Consider the following 27,723-nt stretch of genomic DNA (forward strand, 5'->3'; position numbering starts at 1 on the left):
GCTAAGTTTCCCAGGTTAGTGCGCGGGGGGCTGCTGCAGTCCACATTCATTCCTTTGAATACTAGGACTTGTAGTCCCTTTTTAAACTAGAATAAACAAGAGAACATGTCCTAATATCGTAGTATTCAAAGATAACACCTGGACTGGAGCAGCACATCACGCATAGACCTGGGGAACTTGGCAGGGCTGCCAGTGTTGTAATACCATACTAGAACACTGCCATGTATGGAGCTCCATTGAAGATAATGACACTAACCTATATCTCCGGCAGAGGTATTTTAGCATCTGGTATAGCCCTTGACAGAGAACTACAATGCTATATCATAAACCATGACAAAGTTGAGTGGTTTTCACGTCTTCACAGGTAGCTGTGAAATGTATGTTTCATTACGGATGCCTGCTTTGACTATCCTAATTACTTGATTTATTGCAGGTTTCCTTTAACATGCTAATCAGAACGTACTTGACTGCTTTTTACTGTGTACAGGTAGATGAATTACAGACATTAGCATGCCTCTTGAGATTACAGCCTAGCGCTCTGTATCATTAGAGAAGAGAGAGAGGGTATTTGTGGAAGTTGGGATAACTTGTCTTTAATCGGTTTCATAGCGGTATTGTGTATTTGCATATTAGAAGAGCACAAAATGTACTGTGCATGTTCAAGCACACTCTGTCTTTTGGACCACTTAGGAGAAATTGATTTCAGTTCATTCCCACAAAAAACTATAAGGGACAAAAGGGATCGCTGAACACTATCAATGTCTGCAATAGATCATCAATCAATTTTCAATGCAAATATCAGAAGATATTATGAAGGCTCATAGAAATGTTTGGGACATGCTATAAATAACCCTCCTCCAACATTAAAAAAACCCAACATAAAATGGTAAGTTGAACTGATCGAGACAATTGAATAGCTGGGATTGAGTCATTTGCAAAAATAATGATTTTGCAATAAAAGGATCTTCAGAAGAGGACAAATAGTTGGTTTGCAATAGTAATAACATCTATAAAACAACGACTCAAAAAACATACTGGAAATGTTGCTGCCCATGTCTCACGCAGCAGGACATTTTTGGTGGATGGCAGCTTAGAGCTTCATTTGCATGCCAACAAATCCTCCCTCCAGTCCAGTTTAGAGCTTCATTTCCATGGCAGTAGACCTCCCACCACTACACCTCTTCTAGGGCGGAGTGAAAAGGGGGGCTGCAGCAAACTGGGAATCACGCCATTTGCATCCCTTCACCCATACTGCCAATTAAGTAACTTCTGGGTAGGAGCCAGGTCCTTAAACTAAAGCTGAGAGCCCAGTCCATCCCCTTTGGCGGGTTTCAGTGACCTAATGGTTTTGCTGCTCAAAATTAATTAGGAAAAAGTGCCCAGAATCCAGCAATCATTCAGCGGGGCTGCAGTGAAAGCTTCAGAGTCCCTATATTCTCAAGGACAGTTGCAAGCGTGAACAGTGGTGGTTGCATAACTTCGTTAGGAAGAACTCATGGTGATACAAAGTCTGGGAATACAAACACAATACATGTAAAATAAATAAATATAAAGTTCTCAATCATAAAATAAATATAAATGAGGTTACCAATAGCAACTGAGCATTAACATAAAATAGATTTCCAGAAGAAAAATGGCATCTACTGCATGTTGACAGCCTAAAGGAATATATTGCTGTAGAACAAATGAACGCCTAATCCAAGATGGCGGCTACCATACGTTGATCAAAGCAGATGTCTTTAAATGCAGAGAGCCCAGTTCAATATGGCAGTCGAAATACACTGACATCACATCACGCGCTGCTGTGAGTTACGCATGTGAAGCGCCCTGTTCAAATGCACAGGAATTGGATGAACTGCAACAGACGGTGTTCCCAGTGTGCACACATCCAGCCAGTGTGGATGTGCTGTGCAATATTTGTGTGCATGGTGAGGTAATGGAATCTTGGGATGCCTGATTGTAGAGTGTCAGTTGGAGTATGGGCTAAGCAGCAAGGAAGCTGTTCCTGGTGGGGCTTTATGCTTGACACCTATTTACATCTAAGAACTTCATCAATAAACCTTTCATCTTTATTTTACACTTCGGCTACTGGACGTATTACATTTGGCGATGAGAATGGGATACATTGCACTGGAAGCCAGATACAACACATGTTTTGCCCCTGCCCTCACCCAGGGGTTGTAAATATTTCATATTTCAATAAGTTCTGTTTTTGTGTGTATATGATTCAGACTCGATGAATGCTGTATGCTGAGTGCTGCTTTTTTTTGCTTTGTACTTTATACTGTGCTTGGGATGTTCTTTAAGGAGGGTCTGCTACTTCAGTCTTCTTGCACTCACATTAATTTGGTTCCTCTTTGTTATCATAATCACTAACGTACAGATTAGATCCTGGAGACCTGGAAATGCTTTGAGACCTTACCCTGACAATAAGAGCACGTGTCTCCACTCACTGTGTTGGGACTGTTAGAGGTTAGTAACAATCCCAGGGCATCCCTTAAGGCAGAGCTTTCCAAACTGTGTGTCGTGGGATGACACTGGTATTAACGGACACTTAGCACATAACTGCTGCTAATTAAGAGGCATTCCTTTGAAAGCTTTGTTCTCACTATGCCTCATATTGCATAACCTCTCCCAGTAAATGGTCTTTTAAAGATCTGCAAAGTACTCGGGTGCGGCTGTGTGTGTGCCCGGGAAGCTGGGGTGAGGTGACAGAGGGTGACAGACAGAGGGAGACAGACAGAGGGAGACAGACAGAGGGAGATAGACGGAGGGAGATAGACGGTGGGAGACAGAGAGAGGGAGACAGAGAGAGAGGGAGACAGAGAGAGAGGGAGACAGAGAGAGGGACAGAGAGAGGGAGACAGAGGGAGGGAGACAGAGGGAGGGGAGGGAGACGGAGGGAGGGGGGTGGAGACGGAGGGAGGGAGGGAGACGGAAGGAGGGAGAAAGAGGGAGGGGAGGGAGGGAGACAGAGGGAGGGGGAAGGAGACGGAGGGAGGGAGACAGAGGGAGGGGGAGGGAGACAGAGGGAGGGAGACAGAGGGATGGAGACAGAGGGAGGGAGACAGAGGGACGGAGACAGAGAGGGAGACTGAGGGAGACGGAGGGAGACAGACAGAGGGAGGGATGGAGACAGACGGAGGGAGACAGACGGGGGAGTCAGACAGAGGGAGACAGACAGAGGGAGAGGGAAAACGTGGGAGACAGAGAGAGAGGAAGACAGAGGGAGGGAGACAGAGGGAGGGAGTCCAGGGTAGACAGAGGGAGGGAGAGGGAAGAAGAGGAAGGGAGGGAGATGGAGTGAGATGGACGGAGGGAAGGAGAGGGAGGGAGGGAGAGGGAGGGAGACAGAGGGAGGGAGGGAGACAGAGGGAGGGAGACGGAGGGAGGGAGGGAGACGGAGGGAGGGAGAGAGATGGAGGGAGCGAGACGGAGGGAGGGAGGGAGACAGAGGGAGGGAGGGAGACAGAGGGAGGGAGGGAGACAGAGGGTGGGAGGGAGACAGAGGGAGAGAGACAGAGGGTGGGAGGGAGACAGAGGGAGGGAGACGAAGGGAGGGAGACGGAGGGAGGAGGAGGGAGACGGAGGGAGGGAGGGAGACGGAGGGAGGGGGAGGGAGACGGAGGGAGGGAGACGGAGGGAAGGGAGGGAGACAGAGGGAGGGAGACAGAGGGAGATGGAGGGAGGGAGACAGAGGGAGGGGGAGGGAGGGAGACGGAGGGAGGGTGACAGAGGGAGGGGAGGGAGACGGAGAGAGGGAGACGGAGGGAGGGAGACAGACAGAGGGAGACAGAGGGATGGAGAGGGAGGGAGACAGACAGAGGGAGGGAGAGGGAGGGAGGGAGGGAGACGGAGGGAGGGAGGGAGACAGAGGGAGAGAGACAGAGGGAGGGAGGGAGACAGAGGGAGGGAGATGGAGGGAGGGGGAGGGAGACGGAGGGAGGGAGGGAGACGGAGGGAGGGGGAGGGAGACGGAGGGAGGGAGACAGCGGGAGGGGGAGAGGGAGGGAGATGGAGGGAGGGGGAGGGAGACGGAGGGAGGGAGACGGAGGGATGGGGAGGGAGACGGAGGGAGGGAGGGAGACAGAGGGAGAGAGACGGAGGGAGGGAGGGAGACAGAGGGAGGGAGACGGAGGGAGGGGGAGGGAGATGGAGGGAGGGGGAGGGAGACGGAGGGAGGGAGACAGAGGGATGGGGAGGGAGATGGAGGGAGGGGGAGGGAGGGAGACAGAGGGAGGGAGACAGAGTATGGGAGACAGAGGGAGGGAGACACACAGAGGGCGACAGACAGAGGGAGGGGGAGGGAGGGAGACAGAGGGAGGGAGGGAGACGAAGGAAGGGGGACGAAGACAGAGGAAGGAGGAGGGAGACGGAGGGAGGGAGATGGAGGAAGGGAGATGGAGGTAGGGAGGGGGAGGTAGACAGAGGGAGGGGGAGGGAGACATAGGGAGGGAGATGGAGGGAAGGGGAAGGAGACGGAGGGAGGGAGGGAGACGAAGGGAGGGGGAGGGAGACGGAGGGAGGGAGACAGAGGGAGGGGAGGGAGAAGGAGGGAGGGGGGTGGAGACGGAGGAGGGAGACAGAGGGAGGGGGAGGGAGACAGAGGGAGGGAGACAGAGGGAGGGAGACAGAAGGAGGGCGAAAGAGGGAGGGGAGGGAGGGAGCCAGAGGGAGGGGGAAGGAGACGGAGGAGGGAGACAGAGGGAGGGGGAGGGAGACAGAGGGAGGGAGACAGACAGAGGGAGACAGACAGAGGGATACAGACAGAGGGAGACAGACAGAGGGAGACAGACAGAGGTAGGGAGAGGGAAGGAGACAGACAGAGGGAGGGAGAGGGAGGTAAGGAGACGGAGGGAGGGAGGGAGACAGAGAGAGAGAGACAGAGGGAGGGAGGGAGGGAGGGAGATGGAGGGAGAGAGACGAAGGGAGGGAAGGAGACGGAGGGAGAGAGATGGAGGGAGGGAGACAGAGGGAGGGGGATGGAGGGAGGGAGGGAGGGAGATGGAGGGAGGGGGAGGGAGATGGCGGGAGGGAGACAGAGGGAGGGGGAGGGCGACAGAGGGAGGGGGAGGGAGACAGAGGGAGGGAGACGGAGGGAGGGAGATGTAGGGAGGGGCAGGGAGATGGAGGGAGGGAGGGAGACAGAGGGAGGGGGAGGGAGACAGAGGAAGGGAGACAGAGGGAGGGAGACAGAGGGAGGGAGACAGAGGGAGAGGAAGGGTGACAGAGGGAGGGAGACAGTGGGATGGAGACAGACAGAGGGAGACAGACAGAGGGAGACAGAGGGATGGAGAGGGAGGGAGACAGACAGAGGGAGGGAGAGGGAGGGAGGGAGGGAGGGAGATGGAGGGAGGGAAACAGAGGGAGAGAGACAGAGGGAGGGAGGGAGACAGAGGGAGGGAGATGGAGGGAGGGGGAGGGAGACGGAGGAAGGGAGGGAGACGGAGGGAGGGGGAGGGAGACGGAGGGAGGGAGACAGAGGGAGGGGGAGGGAGATGGAGGGAGGGGGAGGGAGACGGAGGGAGGGAGACGGAGGGATAGGGAGGGAGACGGAGGGAGGGAGGGAGACAGAGGGAGAGAGACAGAGGGAGGGAGGGAGACAGAGGGAGGGAGACGGAGGGAGGGGGAGGGAGACAGAGGGAGGGAGGGAGACAGAGGGAGAGAGACAGAGGGAGGGAGGGAGACAGAGGGAGGGAGACGGAGGGAGGCAGACGGGGGAGACAGACAGAGGGAGACAGACAGAGGGAGAGGGAAAACGTGGGAGACAGAGATAGAGGAAGACAGAGGGAGGGAGACAGAGGGAGGGAGTCCGGGGTAGACAGAGGGAGGGAGAGGGAAGAAGAGGAAGGGAGGGAGATGGAGTGAGACGGACGGAGGGAAGGAGAGGGAGAGAGGGAGGGAGGGAGAGGGAGGGAGACAGAGGGAGGGAGGGAGGGAGACAGAGGGAGGGAGACGGAGGGAGGGAGACGGAGGGAGGGAGAGAGACAGAGGGAGGGAGACGGAGGGAGGGAGGGAGACAGAGGGAGGGAGGGAGACAGAGGGTGGGAGGGAGACAGAGGGAGAGAGACAGAGGGAGGGAGGGAGACAGAGGGAGGGAGAAGGAGGGAGGGAGACGGAGGGAGGGAGACGAAGGGAGGGAGACAGAGGGAGGAGGAGGGAGACGGAGGGAGGGAGGGAGATGGAGGGAGGGGGAGGGAGACGGAGGGAGGGAGACAGAGGGAAGGGAGGGAGACAGAGGGAGATGGTGGGAGGGAGACAGAGGGAGGGGGAGGAAGGGAGACGGAGGGAGGGTGACAGAGGGAGGGGGAGGGAGGGAGGGGGAGGGAGATGGAGGGAGGGAGACAGACAGAGGGAGACAGACAGAGGGAGACAGAGGGATGGAGAGGGAGGGAGACAGACAGAGGGAGGGAGAGGGAGGGAGGGAGGGAGGGGGACGGAGAGAGGGAGGGAAACAGAGGGAGAGAGACAGAGGGAGGGAGGGAGACAGAGGGAGGGAGATGGAGGGAGGGGGAGGGAGACGGAGGAAGGGAGGGAGACAGAGGGAGGGGGAGGGAGACGGAGGGAGGGAGACAGAGGGAGGGGGAGGGAGATGGAGGGAGGGGGAGGGAGACGGAGGGAGGGAAACGGTGGGATGGGGAGGGAGACGGAGGGAGGCAGGGAGACAGAGGGAGAGAGACAGAGGGAGGGAGGGAGACAGAGGGAGGGAGACGGAGGGAGGGGGAGGGAGAGATATGGTGGGAGGGGGAGGGAGACGGATGGATGGGGAGGGAGATGGAGGGAGGGGAGGGAGGGAGACAGAGGGAGGGAGACAGAGTATGGGAGACAGGTGGAGGGAGACACACAGAGGGAGACAGACAGAGGGAGGGGGAGGGAGACAGAGGGAGGGAGGGAGACGAAGGAAGGGGGAGGAAGACGGAAGAACGAGGAGGGAGACGGAGGGAGGGAGACGGAGGGAGGGAGATGGAGGTAGGGAGGGGGAGGGGGGCAGAGGGAGGGGAAGGGAGACATAGGGAGGGAGATGGAGGGAAGGGGAAGGAGACGGAGGGAGGGAGATGAAGGGAGGGGGAGGGAGACGGAGACGGAGGGAGGGAGACAGAGGGAGGTAAGGGAGACGGAGCGAGGGGGGTGGAGACGGAGGGAGGGAGACGGAAGGAGGGAGAAAGAGGGAGGGGAGGGAGGGAGACAGAGGGAGGGGGAAGGAGACGGAGGGAGGGAGACAGAGGGAGGGGGAGGGAGATAGAGGGAGGGAGACAGAGGGAGGGAGACAGAGGGAGGGAGACAGACAGAGGGAGACAGACAGAGGTAGGGAGAGGGAAGGAGACAGACAGAGGGAGACGGAGGGAGGGGGATGGGGAGGGAGATGGAGGGAGAGAGACGGAGGGATGGGGAGGGAGATGGAGGGAGGGGGAGGGAGGGGGAGGGAGGGAGACAGAGGGAGGGAGACAGAGTATGGGAGACAGAGGGAGGGAGACACACAGAGGGAGACAGACAGAGGGAGGGGGAGGAAGACAGAGGGAGGGAGGGAGATGAAGGAAGGGGGAGGAAGACGGAAGAAGGAGGAGGGAGACGGAGGGAGGGAGACGGAGGGAGGGAGATGGAGGTAGGGAGGGGGAGGGGGACAGAGGGAGGGGGAGGGAGACATAGGGAGGGAGTTGGATGGAAGGGGAAGGAGACGGAGGGAGGGAGGGAGGGAGACGAAGGGAGGGGGAGGGAGACAGAGGGAGGTAAGGGAGACGGAGCAAGGGGGGTGGAGACGGCGGGAGGGAGACGGAAGGAGGGAGAAAGAGGGAGGGGAGGGAGGGAGACAGAGGGAGGGGGAAGGAGACAGAGGGAGGGAGACAGAGGGAGGGGGAGGGAGACAGAGGGAGGGAGACAGACAGAGGGAGACAGACAGAGGTAGGGAGAGGGAAGGAGACAGACAGAGAGAGGGAGAGGGAGGGAGGGGAGGAGACGGAGGGAGGGAGGGAGGGAGACAGAGAGAGAGAGGCAGAGGGAGGGAGGGAGGGAGATGGAGGGAGAGAGACGGAGGGAGGGAAGGAGATGGAGGGAGAGAGACGGAGGGAGGGAGACAGAGGGAGGGGGATGGAGGGAGGGAGATGGAGGGAGGGGGACAGAGGGAGGGAGACAGAGGGAGAGGGAGGGAGACAGAAGGAGGGATACAGAGGGAGAGGGAGAGAGACAGAGGGAGGGATACAGAGGGAGAGGGAGAGAGACAGAGGGAGGGATACAGAGGGAGGAGACAGACGGATGGAGACAGACAGAGGGACACAGACAGAGGGAGACAGACGGAGGGAGAGGGAGGGATACAGACAGAGGGAGGGAGAGGGAGGAAGACAGAGGGAGGCAGAGATAGAGAGAGGGAGGGAGACAGAATGAGGGAGGGAGACAGAGTGAGGGAGACAGAGATAGAGAGAGGGAGGGAGACAGAGGGAGAGAGAGGGAGGGAGACAGAAGGAGAGAGAGGGATACAGAGGGAGGGAGACAGAGGGGGAGGGAGGAAAACAGTGGGAGAGAGACAGAGGGAGGGAGACAGAGGGAGAGAGGGAGGGAGACAGAGGGAGAGGGAGGGAGACAGAGAGGGAGGGAGACAGAGGGAGACAGACAGAGGGAGACAGACAGAGGGAGACAGAGGGAGGGATACAGACAGAGGGAGGGAGAGGGAGGTTGGGATACAGACAGAGGGAGGGAGAGGGAGGGAGACAAAGGGAGACAGAGGGAGACAGAGGGAGGGAGGGAGGAAGGGAGACAGATGGAGACAGAGGGAGGGATACAGACAGAGGGAGACAGAGGGAGGGAGACAGACAGAGGGAGACAGAGGGTGGGAGACAGACAGAGGGAGACATAGGGAGGGATACAGGCAGAGGGAGAGAGGGAGAGGGAGGGAGAGAGAAGGAGAGAGAGAGAGGGAGGGAGACAGAGGGAGAGAGAGAGAGAGGGAGAGAGAGAGGGAGGGAGATAGAGAGAGGGAGAGAGGGAGGGAGGGAGAGAGAGAGAGGGAGACAGAGTGAGTGAGACAGAGGGAGGGGGAGAGAGAGGGGGAGGGAGGGAGAGAGGGAGAGAGAGGGAGGGAGACAGAGAGAGGGAGGGAGAGAGAGAGAGAGGAAGGGAGACAGAGGGAGGGAGGGAGGGAGAGAGAGAGGGAGACAGAGAGAGAGAGAGAGACAGAGAGAGAGAGAGAGAGAGAGATGTGTGTATGCAGGTCTGGTGACTCAGTGGACGAAGGCATCCGCTGCAGGGGCCTGTGTTCAACCTCAAATTTGCTTGAAAATGCACCATTTGCCCACTTTTATTTCAACATTTTCTTCTGGGGGGAGAACCCCCCCGAACCTCCCTTAAGTGGTTCGGGCTTGCTTGCTACGCTCGCTCGATACACTGCCTTACTGTGTCCCAAACTGATGCATCTCCAAAAAGTGTGTCACCAACATGAAAAGTTTGGAAAGCTGTGCCTTAAGGACTCTTTTCAAAATGTGCAATAAGCTTCAAGGGATGTGCTTGGACAGGATGCTAGTCTGTTTTCTCTTCCACCTTCATCTCTAGTCTCATTTACTGAGCATTTTCATTGCTCCATTTGTGCTGAGACTAAGGTGGCACTGTATTCCTTTCACAGTGCATGAAGACAAAGGATTGTGTTTATGTTTTGTATTGAACGTGCTGTGTATGTTCAATCCTCATGATGTCCTTGTCCGTCTTGCTCTCACAATCTCTACATATGAGTTCATCTCAAATCATGCAAAACTTAACTAACGGACTTGACTTTTCCTTCCCAGTCCAAAATGGCCCCCAACCAAAGAAGTATAAATACATCATCTCCTGGGAAGGACTTCCTGTTTCTTTTTTCTGCAGACGATTACCCTCTTGGAACAGGTATGTTTTTCTTTACATCATTTTTATGGACCTGCTTTAGTGGTCTATATGTTGTAGTTTTGATGATCTTGTGAGTATGGGGGTCGTATGTGATCACAAGGGGGGGCGTCTGGGACTTGACAGGAAGTCTGTGACGGCATCAAGGAACTGTTTGTTGTCATTTTTGTTTTTATTTTTAAAGTTAAATCTCCAGTTGTTGCACATTTGGCCAATTATTTGTGATTGTGGGGCGCTTTAGCCCCAGTAGATCACTTTTTCGTGTTTAGTCTGCAGACGCAGGGCGTCTGCCTGACGTTACCATGGCACCTCTGTGTATTTCAATGGGTGTGTCGGTGTCCTTCCACCTGTCTCGGTGCGGGTGGGGAGCGCACTCTGACGAGAGCAGTGTTGCCTGGGCAACCAGACAGCTTTAACAGGAAATGTTTTTCCTGTGCTGTGCTGTGCTGGATGCAGTTTGTTTCTTACCTCACTAACAGTAATATTTGCTTTACTTTGACTGCTATTTTGATGGTGATTTCTTCATTTACATCATGGGTGATACAGAAGATCTTCCCCCCAGTGGGGGTGTGGTATTCCCTTCTGGGCATGCTGCATTGGTAATCACTGACAAGCACAGCTGTGGTTGTCACTATGATGTCATGTACTGTGGGTTCCCATGGGGAAGGAATGTGACTCGAGGGAAGAGATGTGATAGTTGGAGGGATAGCTGCTGATGGATTGATGGAATCGTCTTTAAAAAAAGAAACTTGAATCTTTCACTCATCTCCGCTCTCTTTGTACTACCCCTCGTGGCAGAAAGGAACTTGAATTGCTACAGAGGGCCTTTTGCTGGAGTGGCTGGGGCCCCAGATTTCCAGGCCATTATTGCGGTGGCTGTAGAAGCTGCAATTCAGGCCATGGAAGGGGCACCTCCCTGCTTACATTCCTGGGATTGCTCCTTCTATGGATACTTTGAGGGTCATTTTGTCCACAGCACAAATTTATCAGAGTTTTGAATTTTATACATTGTTGACTTTCAAATTCAAGCCATTGGTGGTTGCTTTTTTATTCTGCTTGTCGGACTTCATTATATGCTACCCCATCTGCTGGGCAATTAAGGGGCCTGTTTTGATGGAAGGTGGCTTGCTCTTGAAGCACTACCTGTACTGGTGTTCCCGCTCCTCTGCTAAGCTCGGGAGCGGGGATTTCGGACCATGTATTGCTTCTGTTATGGGTGGTCATGTTGGTTCTCCTGAGTGCACAGTCTAGTGGTGGCTTAATTCGTGTCCTTCCTGCTCGACAGTAAAATACTGGTGGGCAATGGCTTTCTGTTGCTGGATGATGTGGGCCTGCCAGGTTATTTAGATGCAGGTTTTTCTTTGGTGCTGACATGGAGGGGCTACATGCGTCTTAGTGATGCCATTCTATGGTCTCCTCTAGAGAGAAGTGTCATGGCCCATAGTACCTTTTGGGAGCTCAGTGGGGGCTCTTTGCTTGATCTGGAGCTACTGCAGGCATTTCTTAGCCAAGCAGTGGAACCTGCCTTTGCAGCTGGTGTAGGAGATTCATCCCCCACAGTACATAAGGCTTCATTTTCTGCTGATCCTGATGTTGCCCCTTCTGAGGGTATGGTATTCACGGGTGGATACTTTCAGGGTTTGAATCTGAAAATGTACTGACCCGCTTTCGGTCAAATTGTATTTTTCAGTTTTTGGTTTCCTGGCTGAAGACGATAATTTTTTTCTTGTAGCAGCCATGTGAGCCTGGTTCTCTGCCCACACACATGGCATTTGTGGTCTCTTGAGTAGGGAGTGGGCAGTAATTGATCAGACTGTTTTTCCTCGTTTTCTTTCTAACTGGTATCCACAGTAGAATTTTGCAAAAGACTTTCCCTTTGTGGTGAGAGTTGTTTCTCTGTTGGCAGGTCTTGCTTCTTGTTCCATGTGGCCTCCTGGAGAGGTTTTTTATGGTTCTTTATCCCTGCTTTTCCTGCTCTAAATTGCTTTGGGAGGGTTCTGCCATGTTCTTGAACCCAAGGGGGTCCCTAGGTTTAGCCCTCATATGTCATTCAAATTAGTGTCTCTCCAGCTGATTCTGCCTCATTTCCTGAAGGGCGGATTCCTGAACTCTATCAATCTCACTTCGCAGCCTTCAGTCTCATTCGCACCTCCACTGTGTGATGCATGCTCAATGCAGGCCTTCACATCACAATCTCCTCATCAACAGCATCCTCAATGATGATGCAGGACATCACATCGCAACCCCGCAGCTACTCCGGACCCACAGGTGTGCATTGCATCTTTAATGTGAGTTCTCGCAATGCAAAGTATTTAAGGTATTTTGTTCTGTGGGCCTAACCTGGTCCCTGTATCCCGCCCATGCTACATCGTACTAGGCCACTGTATCCCACCCATGCTACATCGTAGTTGGCCTGAACTTGTGACTTTGTCCTGGTCCGATGCAACCATATAACCACAGTTGGCGCTTCGTGCTTCTAGATACTATTTTTATGGAAATCTTTAAAACTGCATATCTCCGGGTCTACTGATCGGATTTTCTTCGGTTTGATGTTAAATAATTTATTACATTTTACTCTATTTTTCAAAGTTGATGATGGATTTTTGCTACGTTTTCACTTTATTACTGTTTGAAATGCTGTATTCATTCTTTACACATTGCCTCTAAGATAAGCTGAGTGCTTTATGCCACACTACCCCACACTGCCAAAGGGTTAACCATAGGTTAAATTGGGGTTTGCTTGAGACTTGACCCTGGCAGAAACTGCCGTTGCTGTTTGTGTTGGCTTTCACTCCCTTCAACCAGTAACCCAATTTCCAACTACTTTACCATAATACTGTATCCACTGAGAGATTTCTGACTTGGTGCTAATGTTGCTGTTGTGAATGAATGGCTTCCCATTCAGGATGGATTTCAGGGTGAACATGTCAAGTTCGCCCTTCCATGCTTTCTCCTGTTTGAACGAGGTGTGTTTTTCCTCACAGATCCTTCCACACACATGCATTGATGTGTGGCCCTGTTTACAAGGTTGTCCTGATGTGTTTCATTCGAGTTATGTGTTAGTCCCTGGGGCCTGCAGACTCTGAGCTAGTTTCTCCTTTTGAGTTAAACAGATATTCATTTCAGTGAAAAGTCAGACTTTTTTTTTATTTGAGATGAATAATTCTATAAAAACATATCTCGTTGGGAATATACATACAATAAATATTGAAAACGCCAACGAGTCAATAAAAGTGACGCTCCGGTGGCCTTCGGGGCTTGTAAATATGCGCCATGCAGTTTTCAGATGCACCAATCATATATACTTCATTAGAGATACTCCATTACTACCAGCTAAGACAACTCTCATATTTTGAAATAAAATCCACCTTTGAAAGTTGTACGTGCCATCGTTTTCTTCCGGCACCTGTCAGAAAACATACTGTTTCGTATGGCTGCATTATACTTGACATCTTTGTAATTGTTTGGTACATTTTTTACTTCAATGAACGAAAATAAAGCTAATTTTGATTTTCTGAAAGCTAAACAACACAATTTGTTAAAAACCAGATTAAAATTTAGACATGCGCAGCTCTGCTCTTCACATGAACGTTCTGCTTTCTTTGCGTCTCATAATATCAACTTGTTTTCATACAGCGCTTGGAAATACTTGTAGCAATACATATTAATACTTCCCAGTCGATGGAACTCAATTCACAGACCTTGTGAAGAAGTTGAGGCCGGGACCTACTCTCCTTCCTGCAAGGGGCGGCTGCTTGAAAACTATTTCTCTGAGTTGCGCAACGGGCAGGAAATAGCAGGCACCATATTTAGAAGGGGGCACTTTTCGATGAGTCATCGGTGGCGCTCGCGCTAAATCTGGCTGTGCTGCGTCACTGAGAGCCTTTGGCTAGGGCACACAGGAGCCTGCACTGTTTAGCGTAGGCATTGAACTAGAGTTACACCCTCCGGTACACATTCCTACATGTAAACACCAGCACAATAGTCAGATATGTAAAATGTGGTCTTAGGAGGTAAGACGCACGTCACATATATGCTTTACCCTCTGATTGCATTTTCTTTTCTCTGTCGTTTGGATTTGAGTCAAAGGCAGATTGCATTTTATTTAGGAAATCTGTTTCTGTACCAATTCCTTTGGCTTTCGCGCTGTCTTGCCCCAGGCACGTTCCTTTGCAGGCATTAGTAGGAAATTGGCAAAATGCATTGCTGCACTTATCATCGGAACTCGTCATCTTCTGAGCACCACACTTATCAGTCACCTGCGTTCATCTCACTGAGTTTTCCGTCTGGATTCCTGGTTTGCAGAAACAATCACAGTGGTGCGTAACCTCACTGAGATTTGTAAATAGGAAAGCAACGATAGCTCATTTAAATAAAGTGCCTCCTGCAAAGTTTTGTGCCACCGTAGCGCTGTAAAGAGCAGGTGTTGCTATTGCCTTACGTTGCAGAAGTAGTCTTATCAGAGAGATAGCAACACCTTGCAATAAATGCGTCTCATCCAGATTTGTACAGTAAAGTTACAGAAATAATTCTCTTTAGTAGCCCAAAGTATGTGGTTACCTTGGAAACATGTGCATGGCGCATAATTAGCAACCAGGAGCAGATTGTTCTGCATTTATTCTATCAGGAAATGTCTTTATTTGATATCCATTTAGGGCTCCTAATAAAGCATGCAAAAAAGCAGCCAGGGTCTCTCATCTGTGCACATACGAAAGAAAACATGAGACCGCCTCTCTGGCTTCTTTTTCTATGACTTCACATTATGCACTTTACATGTTTCTTCTGCCCAGAGCTTTAAATGGCTAGATCATTTATGGGTAAATCTCATTTGTCAAGGTCTTAGTATGCCTCCTCCGAGTCCTTCCTCAATGAGGGTAAATGAAGATAACTGCGCCTGGGTAACCTCACCAGTGTCAAGAAGCGCTCTACAATTCTACTGATTGATGAAGTGATTGATAAGAAATTAGCCTATGACTACCTGGTTTGTCCTCCTCATCCCTATCCATCCTCTTTGAGGATGCAGCAAGCACGCTAGTCCTCCACTGTGTCACAAGAGCTACGAAGGCCTGCATGAAGAAGACAGGTCCCCAACAAGAACAGAAGGACAAAACCCTCAAAGGAATCTCCCGGAACACAGACTAGAGGGAGGTTGGCAGAAAAACCTATGAAACCCCATCAAGAAAAGGACAAGGGGAACCCTCTCAAGTAGCAGCTGCTTTGGCCTCCCAACAAGCAACATAAGATGAAGGGAAGAAAAGCCCAAAAGCTGACCGGTCTCAAAACAACCAAACCAAGAGCATGTCAGCAAAACAGCTAGAAATAGTAGAAGCCGAGTCCCAAAACCTGAGATCCAAGAAGACGTTTGGGGCCACTAGGCCAACAGGCCGACGTGGGACAGACAATCTTCTGGCAAACAGAACCAAAATCCCCTGAGAGAGGGCAAAAACCATATAAAAAATAACGGCTGGAAGAACAAGATGTACCACCCACAAGAGTGGGCATCCAAACCATGAAACCTAGTGAACTGCCCAGTATGGGCTCCTGAACTTCACTTTCCACGCATCCGCTGAGGTCAGAAAGGGAAGTATAGAGTCTTCATGCATTAAAGTAGGTCTACTTGAAGACCATGAGACCCACAAAACACAAGGCCTGCCCTGCACTGGCTAAAACCAGGCTAAACCTAAACTATGTGGCCTCATGGGACCCTCGTGGGGCCCTGCTGAAGCACAACAAACTGTGTACTAAGAGGAAACTCACATGAGAAATAAAACACCGCTGCTGGTGGTCAGCCCAGGGAAGAAGTACCATGTTTCCTGAGGTCTGTCCTTGTGTAGTAATAGCAGGTAGAGCTCAAATAAATTACTTCTTTTTAGAGTTCCCTGTCTCCAGAGTGAAATGAACCATAACAAAAAAACGACCAGTGTGAGGAAGATGAACGAGATACCTGCATAGAGACATCTTATTCGCTAACCAGGAACACAAAGGGGTGATATTTACAAGAAAATACTGGAGCATGGTGTTACGCCAAATTTGACAACGCCGCGCACCGACATTTTGAAAATGCAGGGACGTGCCGTATTTACAAAAATACAGCGTACCCAGTGTTTCCCATTGCGCTGGTGCTAAAACAGCATCCTAGCGCCAGCATAGGCACCCTTGCGCCATGTTGCAGGGATGCCTGGCCTGCATGACCGATCATTTATGTGCAGGAAGGCATACCTTTGTGCACATAATCAATGATGGCGATTTGCTGTTTCTATGTGTGCTGCAGAATGGAGCACACATAGCGGCACACATTGAAAGATAAAAAAACGAGGAGAAATTATTAATTTCTCCTCGTAACACCATTCTAAGGCCAGGTACTACCTGGCTTTAGTTTTTGGCGCTGCCCCAGCAGTGTAAATCTGGGGCACCATCAATAAGCAATGGGTGTTGCGGTGGAACACCCAATGCAAAGCCCATTGCCCTCCCCTTTGCTGCAGCACACTGCTGCGAAAAGGGGGATATTTACAAGGTGGTGTTAAGCCATGTTAAGTGGCTTAGCGCCACCTTGTAAATATGGGGAATGGCGCAACGCCAATGACTCAAAAAAAGTGACGCTCCGGTGGCCTTCGGGGCTTGTAAATATGCGCCATACAGTTTTTAGATGCACCAATCATATATACTTCATTAGAGATACTCCATTACTGCCAGCTAAGACAACGCTCATATTTTGAAATAAAATCCACCTTTGATAGTTGTACGTGCCATCGTTTTCCTTCCGGCACCTGTCAGAAAATATACTGTTTCGTATGGCTGCATTATACTTGACACCTTTGTAATTGTTTGGTAAATTTTTGACTTCAATGAACGAAAATAAAGCTAATTTTGATTTTCTGAAAGCTAAACAACACAATTTGTTAAAAAACAGATTAAAATTTAGACTGATGTTTAGCGCAATGAGTTGCGCTCTTTAACGCATCGTTACTTCTAGGAGCTATTCAAAATTATGTAGAGAAAAAGAGAAGGTTGGAGACACATACAAACGAACAGTCCTAGTGATGCGTTAGGAGTCTATCATAGGGATATATTGTGATATTTTTTTCCAAGTATGTTCATATAACATTTTAAAGCGTATATCAATAAAGTAACTTATAGAAACAACCGACATGTGTTTATCATTTGAAGATTGCATTTCCAAGTCCGCATATCGACTTTGAATTTAAATCGGACTTCGTTAGTATACTGCCAAATGTAATTTGCATTTTAGAAAGGATTTCTACGTATGTCATGATATGTAATGTGAATGATAAGACATGATAATGTGTTAAGAGGGTCATTACTCTCAATTAGAAATTATACTCCCTCATAGCGTAACATGTCCGCTATTTTAATAGGATCTTTTCATTGCCGATGAACTGTATAGACGGCTGTATGAACTTGGATACAAATATGAAAATAAATCTCAAATTTAACTCTCCACTGCGAATTTGCTTTTCATGGAGCACCCAACCCCCACTTTTCTCCCTTATAATTTGTAAAGTGCATACATACTGCCAGAATGCCATCTCAAATCTTTATGGTGGATAATGGACAGCGTTATTCCTTAGCTACCACAAGTTATATACCATATCTATTTATCTACAAATAAATTATTAGGGGTTAATGCATTTTATTCTAAAAAGGAAATCTGCATGGAGGTGAGAACCTGACTAGGACGTCCACACCGTTTACCTGTTACCACTAAAACCGGATTCATTTATTTTAGTGGACTGTGCTTCCTTCCTGTTACGAGACTCCCCGTGCAAGACTTATTGTTCGAAATCCTATAGGGTTTGATGGTCTATGCCCACCGATTCCCTTCGAAGAGCTCAAGAGAGTCAATTAGAAGTAGCTCGTGGTTACAAATGCAATGGCTACTTCTATGTTGGTGCCCTCAACACTAGTTGAGAGCTTTGCAACTCCTGTGATTTTATGGCTACTGCAGCTCCATTCCATACGCTGGACCGGCAGAGAGTAACATGTCCCACGTGGGTGGCACAGTGGTAACATTCTCTCTGCCTACGTGGGCAGTATGCTTAATTTTACCTCAGTGTCGCTCCTGCAGAGAGGCAGTGGACCACTGGTGGGTACCACAGCACCCTACAGGGCATCGCTGCATGATGGGGCCGGCCAAGATGGGCCTTGTAGCCTTCTCCTAGGAATTGGCACGTTCTCCAGGGATCCCCTCCCCTCTGCACCTCACCAGTGCCACCTGTACACAACACCAACATTTAGACCAGAAAATAACTAATCAAGTTCTGGTTGGGGTGGAGGGGGGAGTGGGGAGTCGGCTTTGCTCCTAGCAAAGTACTTGCAGTCACTACGATGGAACCTTGGTGGCTTGTTCCACTGGCAGTATTTCCTTACTGGCAGTACACAAGGCCACAAGGCCATGGCACACGACGTACAGAAGATAGGAAGTTCTGAATCAGTTGCATGAACAGAGGGACTGTGGGTAGCAATAAGATCGAAGATGGGATTAATATTCTTCCCTTGGGCTATTTTTATCGTTCATCTTATCAGATAGAGACTCTAACTCAGCCACAGAATATGACCAGGTCAATATACACTATCCCAGTAAGTAACCGCTTTAGTGTATTCTCATCACTTGAGGAACTGGATTGACTACATCAAAAGGTGACATCTGATCCAGAGGATCCACAAGAAACTCAAGGTAATAGCCTGAATGGGCAGAGGCCATATAAAATAGCTCAATCCGAGGAACTTAGTTTAACATAACAGCGATGAGGATCTAAATGTCACTTTATATGAGCCAGTGATAATTGAATCAGAGCCCCAGTCACCTCTATTTCCTCTGGATAACGAGGGGCAGGTAAATCTCACTTTCTGGAATATAGCGGGGCTATCTTCCAAACTCCACAATGATTTTTTCCTGGATTTTATTAGAAAAACAGATATCCTTTCTCTCCAGGAGACTTGGACCCGAAAGGAAATACATATTGACGGATTCAAAACATATCATACTTCAGCTAGCCCATCTAACCATGGGAGACCAATGGCAGGTTTATGTATTTATGTCTCAAACCTGCTGTCTATAAATAAAATTAAGCTTGAAATATCCGATCCTAATGATCAAATCCTAGTCTTATCTAAGGATAGTAAAAATTCCTTAACGGTTGTGCACTTTTATAATAATATTGTTAAGGATAAAGAGGTAGATAAAATGAACCATCTAAGACACGTTCTGCACAATATCTAGATCCATAGCTCCGGAAATACACAGATCGTATGGGGCAGAGACTTTAATATCAATTTATGCCCTCATAATTACAATCCGACGTGTGGCCTGAGGGATGAAGAAACATGCAATCAAACGCATTTTCCACACAATACTTATGGTAATGCCCTAAATGAGAATATCTTTATGCTGGATCTGGCATTTGCAAATGAAATAGTATCACCTCATGTCCCCTTCTCACAAACGTTTAATGGTAGAGGCTTGAGTTCTATCATAGATTTTATCTAAGTCTCAAACCATCTCCTAAGTAGCGTATTGAAATTTAAAAAGCATAGGATAGCTATAAGCGATCACTTTCCTCAAACAGTAACAATCTCAAGTAAAAATTTTAAAGAACAAAATAAGAACAGGATTAATAATTCAAATCATATTTGCACTAATTTGGATATTGACAGAACAAACGGTTACTCATTGAAATGGGAAATGATAGACACAGATAAAATAACACACGTAGTGGTGGGTAAAGCTCTGGATCCAATCACGAAGTGTTTAAACATAAACACTTCTCATGAGCTGGTTCTAGAAAGTTTCCTAAATATTACGGCAACAATAAAAAACAGCCTGAAAGTAGAGACAAAAAGGGGGGGGGCCATAAGAAATTTAGGTGGTTTGATTCCAACTGTACAAAAGCCCATCGTGTACTTAAAAAAGCCATTCATAACACTGAAACAGATAGATCTGTCATTCAACAAGCCAGGCAATCATATAACCAGGCCATCAAATTAAGAAAAAGGGCATTAAAAAACTCCCTTTGGGATGACATGCATAGGGCCAGCATCCAAAAAGACAGTAAGGCTTTCTGGAAAGTAGTCAGATCTCCTCTTCTCTGTCCCGAAGACTTACCATCAAGGGAAGTAACGATCGATGAACATTAGTGGGTGAGCCACTTTACTAAAATTTTGGGATATCCCAAGGTGACTATAACTAGGAAAGATTCAATATCCTCTCTTCCAGAAGTTAGACCGACCTACCCGATCAAGGTATTTTTTTCATTAAAGGAAGTGCTATCAGCACTAAATGAAAGTAAAGGTTGTAAAGCCCCTGGGCCCGATGGGGTCCCTGTTGATATCTACAAGTAAAATACCGACCTTTGGGCTCCATTATTAACGCGCGTCCTAAATGCAGCCTCTTCGATGGGCTTAATTAAAAGTTGGACTGAGTCCATTATGGTTCCTATCTATAAAAAAGGTGATAGGCAGGATCCTTCCTGCTACAGACCAATTTCCCTATTAGATTCATTGGGCAAGGTAGCAGGAAGGATACTTTTATCCCGGCTACAAACCTGGGCAAAAGAAAAGGACATACTCTCGGACCTACAGTCCGGCTTTAGGGAGGGCTTGAGCAAAATTGATCAGGGCCTTAACCTGGCCATATTAATGGGAAAATACACGAAGGCACGGAGGGAGAAACTGCATTTGGCATTCGTAGACCTCTCCGCAGCCTTCGATTGTGTTTCCCATGAGAAACTATGGAGCATACTAAAAGAAATGGAGATAGAGGCACCCCTACTAGATTTTTTGAAAGCCCTCTATAGTAATGCTACAGCCTGTGTACGGTTTGGCCCTAAGGGCGAATGTACCCCGTCATTTCAAGTGAGAAGAGGGGTTAGACAGGGGTGCGTCCTGGCCCCGTTTTTGTTCACTTTATACACAAATGGCCTTGAAAAGGACTTATTGGAGGGAAGCCAGGACGCTCCCCAACTGCAATTGAACTCGGGAAATAGATACATACCTGCATTACTTTATGCGGATGATGCCGTAATTATGGCAAGGGCCCCAATGGCACTGCAGAGGGCATTAGAGTCTTATAACACTTTCATGCAAGATATCGACCTAAAGATAAATGTCAAAAAAACATATGTGATGAATTGTGGAAAAAGTGGCAAGAAAAGGATGGATCTATTTTTAAATGGGAGCAAACTGGCAAATACCGCTACCTACCCATATCTAGGTATATTAATAGATGATAAGGGCACATGGGGCCAAGCAATCAACACCAGAAAACTTCTTTTTATGAGATCTACTTCAGCCCTTGTCAACTTCTCGCAAAAATTAGGTAAAAGATCGCCAACAGAATTAATAAAGATCTATAATGCTAAGTGCACAAGTGTAGCACTGTATGGGGCAGGGATATGGGGTCACTGCAATATATCTGTGTTACAGAAAGTGGAAAACGCATTTCTTAGATACTTATTACCCGTGCCGGGTTCCACTTCTACATATGTTTGCCACGCCGAGTTAGGAGTTCCCTATGTAACAGACATCATAAAAATACAGCCACCAATTCTGTGGCACCGTATTTGGAAGTCACAGAGCAATAAACTTAATCAGTTAGTGTTGCAGGATGCTCTAAAGCTGGACCATTCTCTAGATATAGAATGGATAAGATACATAAGGGACTTCATGACTGACATAGGAAAACCTGAATATTTTTACCACCCAGATTCAATTTCCGGTATCCCACGCAAAAAATTTAAGAAATTGTGTTTGCATCACATGGAAAAGTTGAGATTTGTGAACGAGGTAACAAAACCCACTGTCCTCTCTAATCTCATGATAACTTCCTCCTTGAGTATGCAACCGTACCTTCAAAACTCTACAAAGGGCTACGATAGACTCGTCCTCACTCGTTTTAGGTTGAACATTTTTCATAGGTTGGTTACCTTTCCAACGATCAATGATTGGTCTAAAAATGTACCTACCTAACCTTGTGACAATCTATCCCCACAATCAACAATGCATGTCAATTTGTTTTGTAAATTTTATAATGATCTGAGAAAAAAGTGGATAGTCCCAATTTTAAAAATATGGGGCATTCGACAATGTCGCCCCACCTACATGACCCTCCAATTTCTTGATAATGATTCCATAATTATAAACGTCGCCTCTTTCTTAAAGAACATAATTAAGCGCCGGAATCAACTAGATCTGGATCCCACTCTTAGTAACAATAGAGCGTTTCCCTTAACGTTGTTCACACATACTGAAAACTAGAATATGATTGTTAATACTCTGCATCATATATAAACTACTTCGAGTGAAGAGTTTTTAATCAAGAAATGTATGGTATAACTGTGATGTCTTTCTTTTGATTTTTCAACACTTTTTAGACTTGCATTGTTGTAAAAATGTTCTTCCATAATGTTTCTAGAAATATGGTAACTAAAAATTGTAAGACAGATCTTAATGAATTTATAAGCTTTTATGGTCTTCTTTTCTATCATATGACAAAAAATTGAAATACGCATATTTTTACTCAATTAAACCATAAAAAGCAATAGATAAATGACGCTAAGGCGGATTTTACTAAAAACAAAATACCCTACGATGAACTGGGAATATCCCCCAATGCATCCTAATTTTGCTGGCGGGGGCTATTTTTCTTTTTCCGCCCTAAAATGACACAATATGTATAAAATTTGATTAAGTAAAGAAAAACTGATAACTAATTGATCATTTATCTATACAGGATTGCTATTTTGCACATATTATTATTCTACTGGTATAACTGGACATTTTTAAACAAAATTTTTCTTTTAATTTATGTCTTCTTTTATATATCATAAATGTACAGTACCAATGTCTAATGTAAAATTGTAAATGCTTTTATGGTTTGTAAATTCCTTACCGAATAAAGCTTTCTGATTGATTGATTGATTGAACAGAGTATACAGCCCTAAACATAATGATGTCACAGATAGTTTGAAAGTTGTACCTCCTTTGCTTTTGCCACTTTTTGAAACGTCTTACTTCCTCCACCCTGTTTATTCCAGTTCTACATCCTCAAGTTTAAAAGGTGCAGTTGTCCATAATCAGCATCAGAAATTGATAAATGCCACATCCTGTAATAACATTGGGGTCAAATTGCATGTTATGCCACCTTCGCTACTTGAAGATTGTAATGAAGTGACACCACTGAAGAAACTGAATTCTGTACTGTCTCTGAATGATTTTGAGATTTCAAACTAAGGGACAGTGCAAGTGACAATGTTTAATATCTAAAAAAAAAGCATGCAAAGAAACATACTTTGCCATCAACTATGTTTGTACAACATGCATGACCAGGGTACTATTGCATGCATTATTGAATATTTACTTATAAGACAGACTTAGGGCCTGATTTAGAGTTAAGCGAATGTATACTGTCGCCAAGGTGAAGTAATTTCCTCCTGCCATGCCGAGCATACTCTACCGGCCCAGCGGACATCTCTTGCATTTCCAGGAACCACCGTCACAGCAGTTCCTGCTAAATTTACTCCTGCCATGCCGAGCATACTCTACCGGCCCAGCGGACATCTCTTGCATTTCCAGGAGCCACCGTCACAGCAGTTCCTGCAAAATTTACTCCTGCCATGCCGAGCATACTTTACCGGCCCAGCGGACATCTCTTGCATTTCCAGGAACCACCGTCACAGCATTCAAAGTTTGACGGATGCCTCCGTCAACAAGACTAGAGCCGTATGTAAATTTGTTTTTTAAATGTGATAATAAGCTATTACCCTCTCGCAATTTAAGTTTTTTTCCATCCACTTTTCACGGCCCCTTACCCTCAGGTTTCACCTGGCGGTGATGGCCATTGAAAATTTGCAATTTTTCAGCCATATAAAATGGGGCAGGGGAACAAATGGCAAAACCTCCAACAGATGTTACTTTTTGGGCCGCTGGAGCTATTTGTTAGCAGCGGAGACAGAGTAGTCTCCACCATCAGCATGCTGAAGTTCTGCCTGACTCTAAATGAGTACTCACCAACCCAATGAATAGAAACATGGCTATGGCCAGAAGTAAAATACGAATCATTTATTATGAATTATTTTCGTTACATTAGCCTTCAACCTAACACCATCTGCTCACATTTAACTCATTCCACGGTAACCTCTGGCTCTGCTGTCGCACAGCTCGCATATCATTTGCTCTTGCAAAATCCGCCCTTCGCATGTTTGGCAGAGATCTGATTTCAATTTGCACCTGGCCTTAATAATCATTGTATTATTCCTCCAGGGTTTAATATCTAATTATTAGATATACAGTGCAGCGCTTGATTCTAATTGAACATGATGCTCTTAATTGAATCTCAAATGAATAAAATGTCATCATAGTAGGGCCATATTTTAATCAACTGCAAAATGCATGGAAATGTTTGACACCTGCACTGAGGAAAGAGCTTTAGTGAAAGACAAGGAAGCAGTTTGAAACCACAGCTTCCATTTTCGCTGGAGGCAGACCAGCCTCCTTTGGGTGAGGAAGGTGCCTGGAGGGTCTCTCTTTCTCCCCTGCCTCCTTCCCCATGCCCCACTTCTGTGTGGCACACTGTCAAGTAGCCTTCTGACACTTCAATGCCTCTGCGCCCACATGTATAATAGGGCACTGGGGCAAAGGCAAAGTGTTTCCTCATTTACATGTGTGTGGGCACCTATCTGTATTACAAAAGGCCCAGAACAAGAATCAGCAGTCCCTTCAATAATACTAAAGTGCTCTGGGTTAGGAGGAAGCAGGTTCAAACGGCCATTGCACCCATGAGCACTTTTTGTAATGGTAAACAACGTTTACCACGAAACTTTTTTCCCGCAGGGAATCACAACGCGGTCGCTACAACGACCGCGTTGTGATTCCGCATACCATTACTCCGCATGTCGGACCAGCGACTTGCGGAGGGGGGAGAAGGTGTTGGGTTTAAAATCCAACACCTTCCCTAGTGTCCGCACAGACTGGAGTTGCAATAGTAAATTATAATATTCCAACATCCAGCGCCCCCCCTCGGCAAGTCGTTGTTCCGACTTGCCGAGTAATGGTATGCGGAATCACAACGCGGTTGTTGTAACGACCGCGTTGTGATTCCCTGTGGGGAAAAAGACTGCGGGATGACGAGATATATTCTTTGTAACAGGGCCCCAGAGTGAAACCATCTTATGCAGTCCTACCTCACAATATTACAACCTTGTAATGAAGTCAGACAATATAAATTAATGCATAAACATATATCAGAAATCACTGAAAGAGAAAGTTAACATACTTACCTTGGATCAATCAGTCTTTATTTAACATAAAATCATACCATGTTTCAGTAACAAGAGGCATCATTACCTTTCACTAAATTTACCAATAAATATAGGACTATGCCGTCGTATATATTTATTGGTAAACTGGCAGGGAGGTCAGATCTTGAAAATAAGATTGGTTCCAAGTCCACTTTTGCATGTTTTTTTTAATAGCTGTAGGCTATGTGGGTGCTGCATGCCAAAATTTTAGGAAACATGTAACTTTGTCATTGACTAAAAACCTTGTAAATCCTTTTTGTACATGTGCTCCAGCAAACATCCCACAAGCATCAATGGTTCTCAAGTGTATACCTTGACATTAGAAGGCACGCAATCTGTATGAAAATACAATTTTTAGCATCGTCAGCTACATTTTGTGCGGATTGATGATGCTCGGCTTTTGACTTTGTGCACTGAAAATTTGCTAACTAGGCTCCAATGCATGTGCGCTGACACCTAAAACATGTTGAAGTTGTTTATACTCCTAATTGGCATATGCACCCCTGGGATATGATACAAACTGTACCCAGGGCCTGTAAGTTAAACTTAAGTAGTGGACTGCAGCACTTACTGTGCCATCCACTGCAGTGACAGTCTAAACTTGACTTCAGACCTATCATTGTTAGCTCACACCTGAGCAGACCCTTCCTTTGTTCCCCCTGTCAGGCAGGCTCCAAGCACAGTGGGGAAGGACCTACAGATCGAACTGGGTTTAGGTGACCAGAGAAGAGGGTTTCTCTAGCCACACCTCAGGGGAGAAGGGTTTCACTATCTTGGACTGAGGCAGAAAGGGGACGTGTGGGATTGTTTGCAGCAGATCACACAGGAACTGCTGCAAAAGCAGGTGACCTCCTGTTAGGCAAAAGGGACACAACAAGCTGCAAGAATTATTTTTCCTAAGGGGCCCAGCTTACCAATTCGAGTTGGACCTGCGCTGACCCCTGCTGTTGGCTTCTGCTGAAGTGAATTTTGACCCAAAAGTGTTATCCCTAAGGTTCTGGGCCTGGGTATACTCCTCCTAACATCTTTAAAAATATGTGACTTAGAAACCCTTTGGCTCCATAGACTTCCTTTGGACCAGAACAAATCAGCCAAGGTGGGTTACTGCTGGGCTAAAGATTCAGGTTTCTCCCACTCTGAGGTTTCCTGCAGCAGCAAAACCATTTCAACTGGACCTTGTGGAGAAGGCATCCAACCTCCAGTGGAGCACCAGCTTGCAGCCTTGCCCCGCTGGAGGAATCCGAGCTCCAACAAAAGTGACAAAGTCTGAATGTAGAAAATATGACTGGACGAAGGCACTGAAAGAGTCATTAGCAAGAGGACTTCCCCGGTTGTGAATTTCACATTTTCCTACCTAAACCAATGGCTTCACCTGGGACTTGTCCAACACATATCCGATGTTGTGCTGCCTAGCTTCACTGAAGAGCTTTGACTTCCAGAAAAAAGACTAAGTCCCAAGGTAAAACCTCCTACCTCTAACCTATTTGGTGGGATACCTACCCGAACTACATTACAGTCAGCAACAAACCTTGCATAGGTTCTGGTCTGCTGCAACCTGTTGACCGGGGTTGGCACTGACTGATATTTGCCACTAGTTTCATTAAAAAAATTTAAAAAATCATATCTTAGGTTCCCATTATTATACTTTTGTCATTTTGTTTATTAAAAAATTCTCTATTTTTATATATTGGAGTGGTATTATTATTGTGAAGTTTTTCTAACTTTTTTTAAACTGTTTTGCTACTTCTAATTGCTTTACACACTTTTTTTTAGGTTAAGCAGGGGTGCTCTGTGCCATACCTTCCAAGGGTTGAGCTCATGTTTAAATTACTGAAACCATTTATGGACCTGAGAAATACATTATTACTTGTGGTGGTGTTCAACCCACCCCGGGTAGTAGTCCTCTTTCTCTCACAATCCATCTAACCTCTGATTGCATTGTGAACCTTGAAGTTGTATTTGTCACAGTTCGCTTCTGAAATCACAATTACAGAATTCAGTTGCCTATATTTTGATACCACAATGCATTATGGTCTTTTTCTACTTGGTAAACATATCCATGCATTTTGCTTTAATGCAAAACTTATTATGCTTTGCTGTATACTTGGAGCTCATTTGAGTGCTGTTGTAGTGCTGCTTTGTAGCCAGTTCCCTGCCTATTAAACATAATGCGTTAGTACCTGTTTAAATGATAGCTCGTGCTCATCAGGTGCATCATAAAGGAATTCCAGGTTGCTTGGCAGGGCTTTTTGATAGAATGTTAGAGCAGATCTGGAAAACAGGGAACACAGCATCTGAAGGTGAGGGTACAGCGTGTGGTGGTGGTGATGGGTAGCAAGAGGTCAGGTGTTTTTTTTTTTAAATTTGAAAACAGAAGAGAGGCCATTGTTGGACTTGGCTCTCCCTGCATGGCCACCCCCAAACTGTTTGCCTTCACCCCCTCCTATTTTTCAACCTGTTTTTGTTGACTTTTAGGACTTTGTGTGCTCTACCACTTGTAGGAAATGTATTTACTGGTTGAAGGAGGTGATGCCCCACTCAAGTA

The 27,723-nt window shown here is 47.4% G+C and overlaps 1 protein-coding gene across 1 annotated transcript in view; it reads right to left on the reverse strand.

Moving 5' to 3' along the window:
* GUCY1A2 (guanylate cyclase 1 soluble subunit alpha 2) overlaps positions 1-27,723 on the reverse strand; it is a 1,089,165-nt gene that overhangs the window by 1,012,055 nt on the left and 49,387 nt on the right. The gene's annotated exons all lie outside the window — the stretch shown is intronic.

This window comes from Triturus cristatus, chromosome 8 (genome assembly GCF_964204655.1).
Source record: "Triturus cristatus chromosome 8, aTriCri1.1, whole genome shotgun sequence".
Taxonomy (NCBI): Eukaryota; Metazoa; Chordata; class Amphibia; order Caudata; family Salamandridae; genus Triturus; species Triturus cristatus.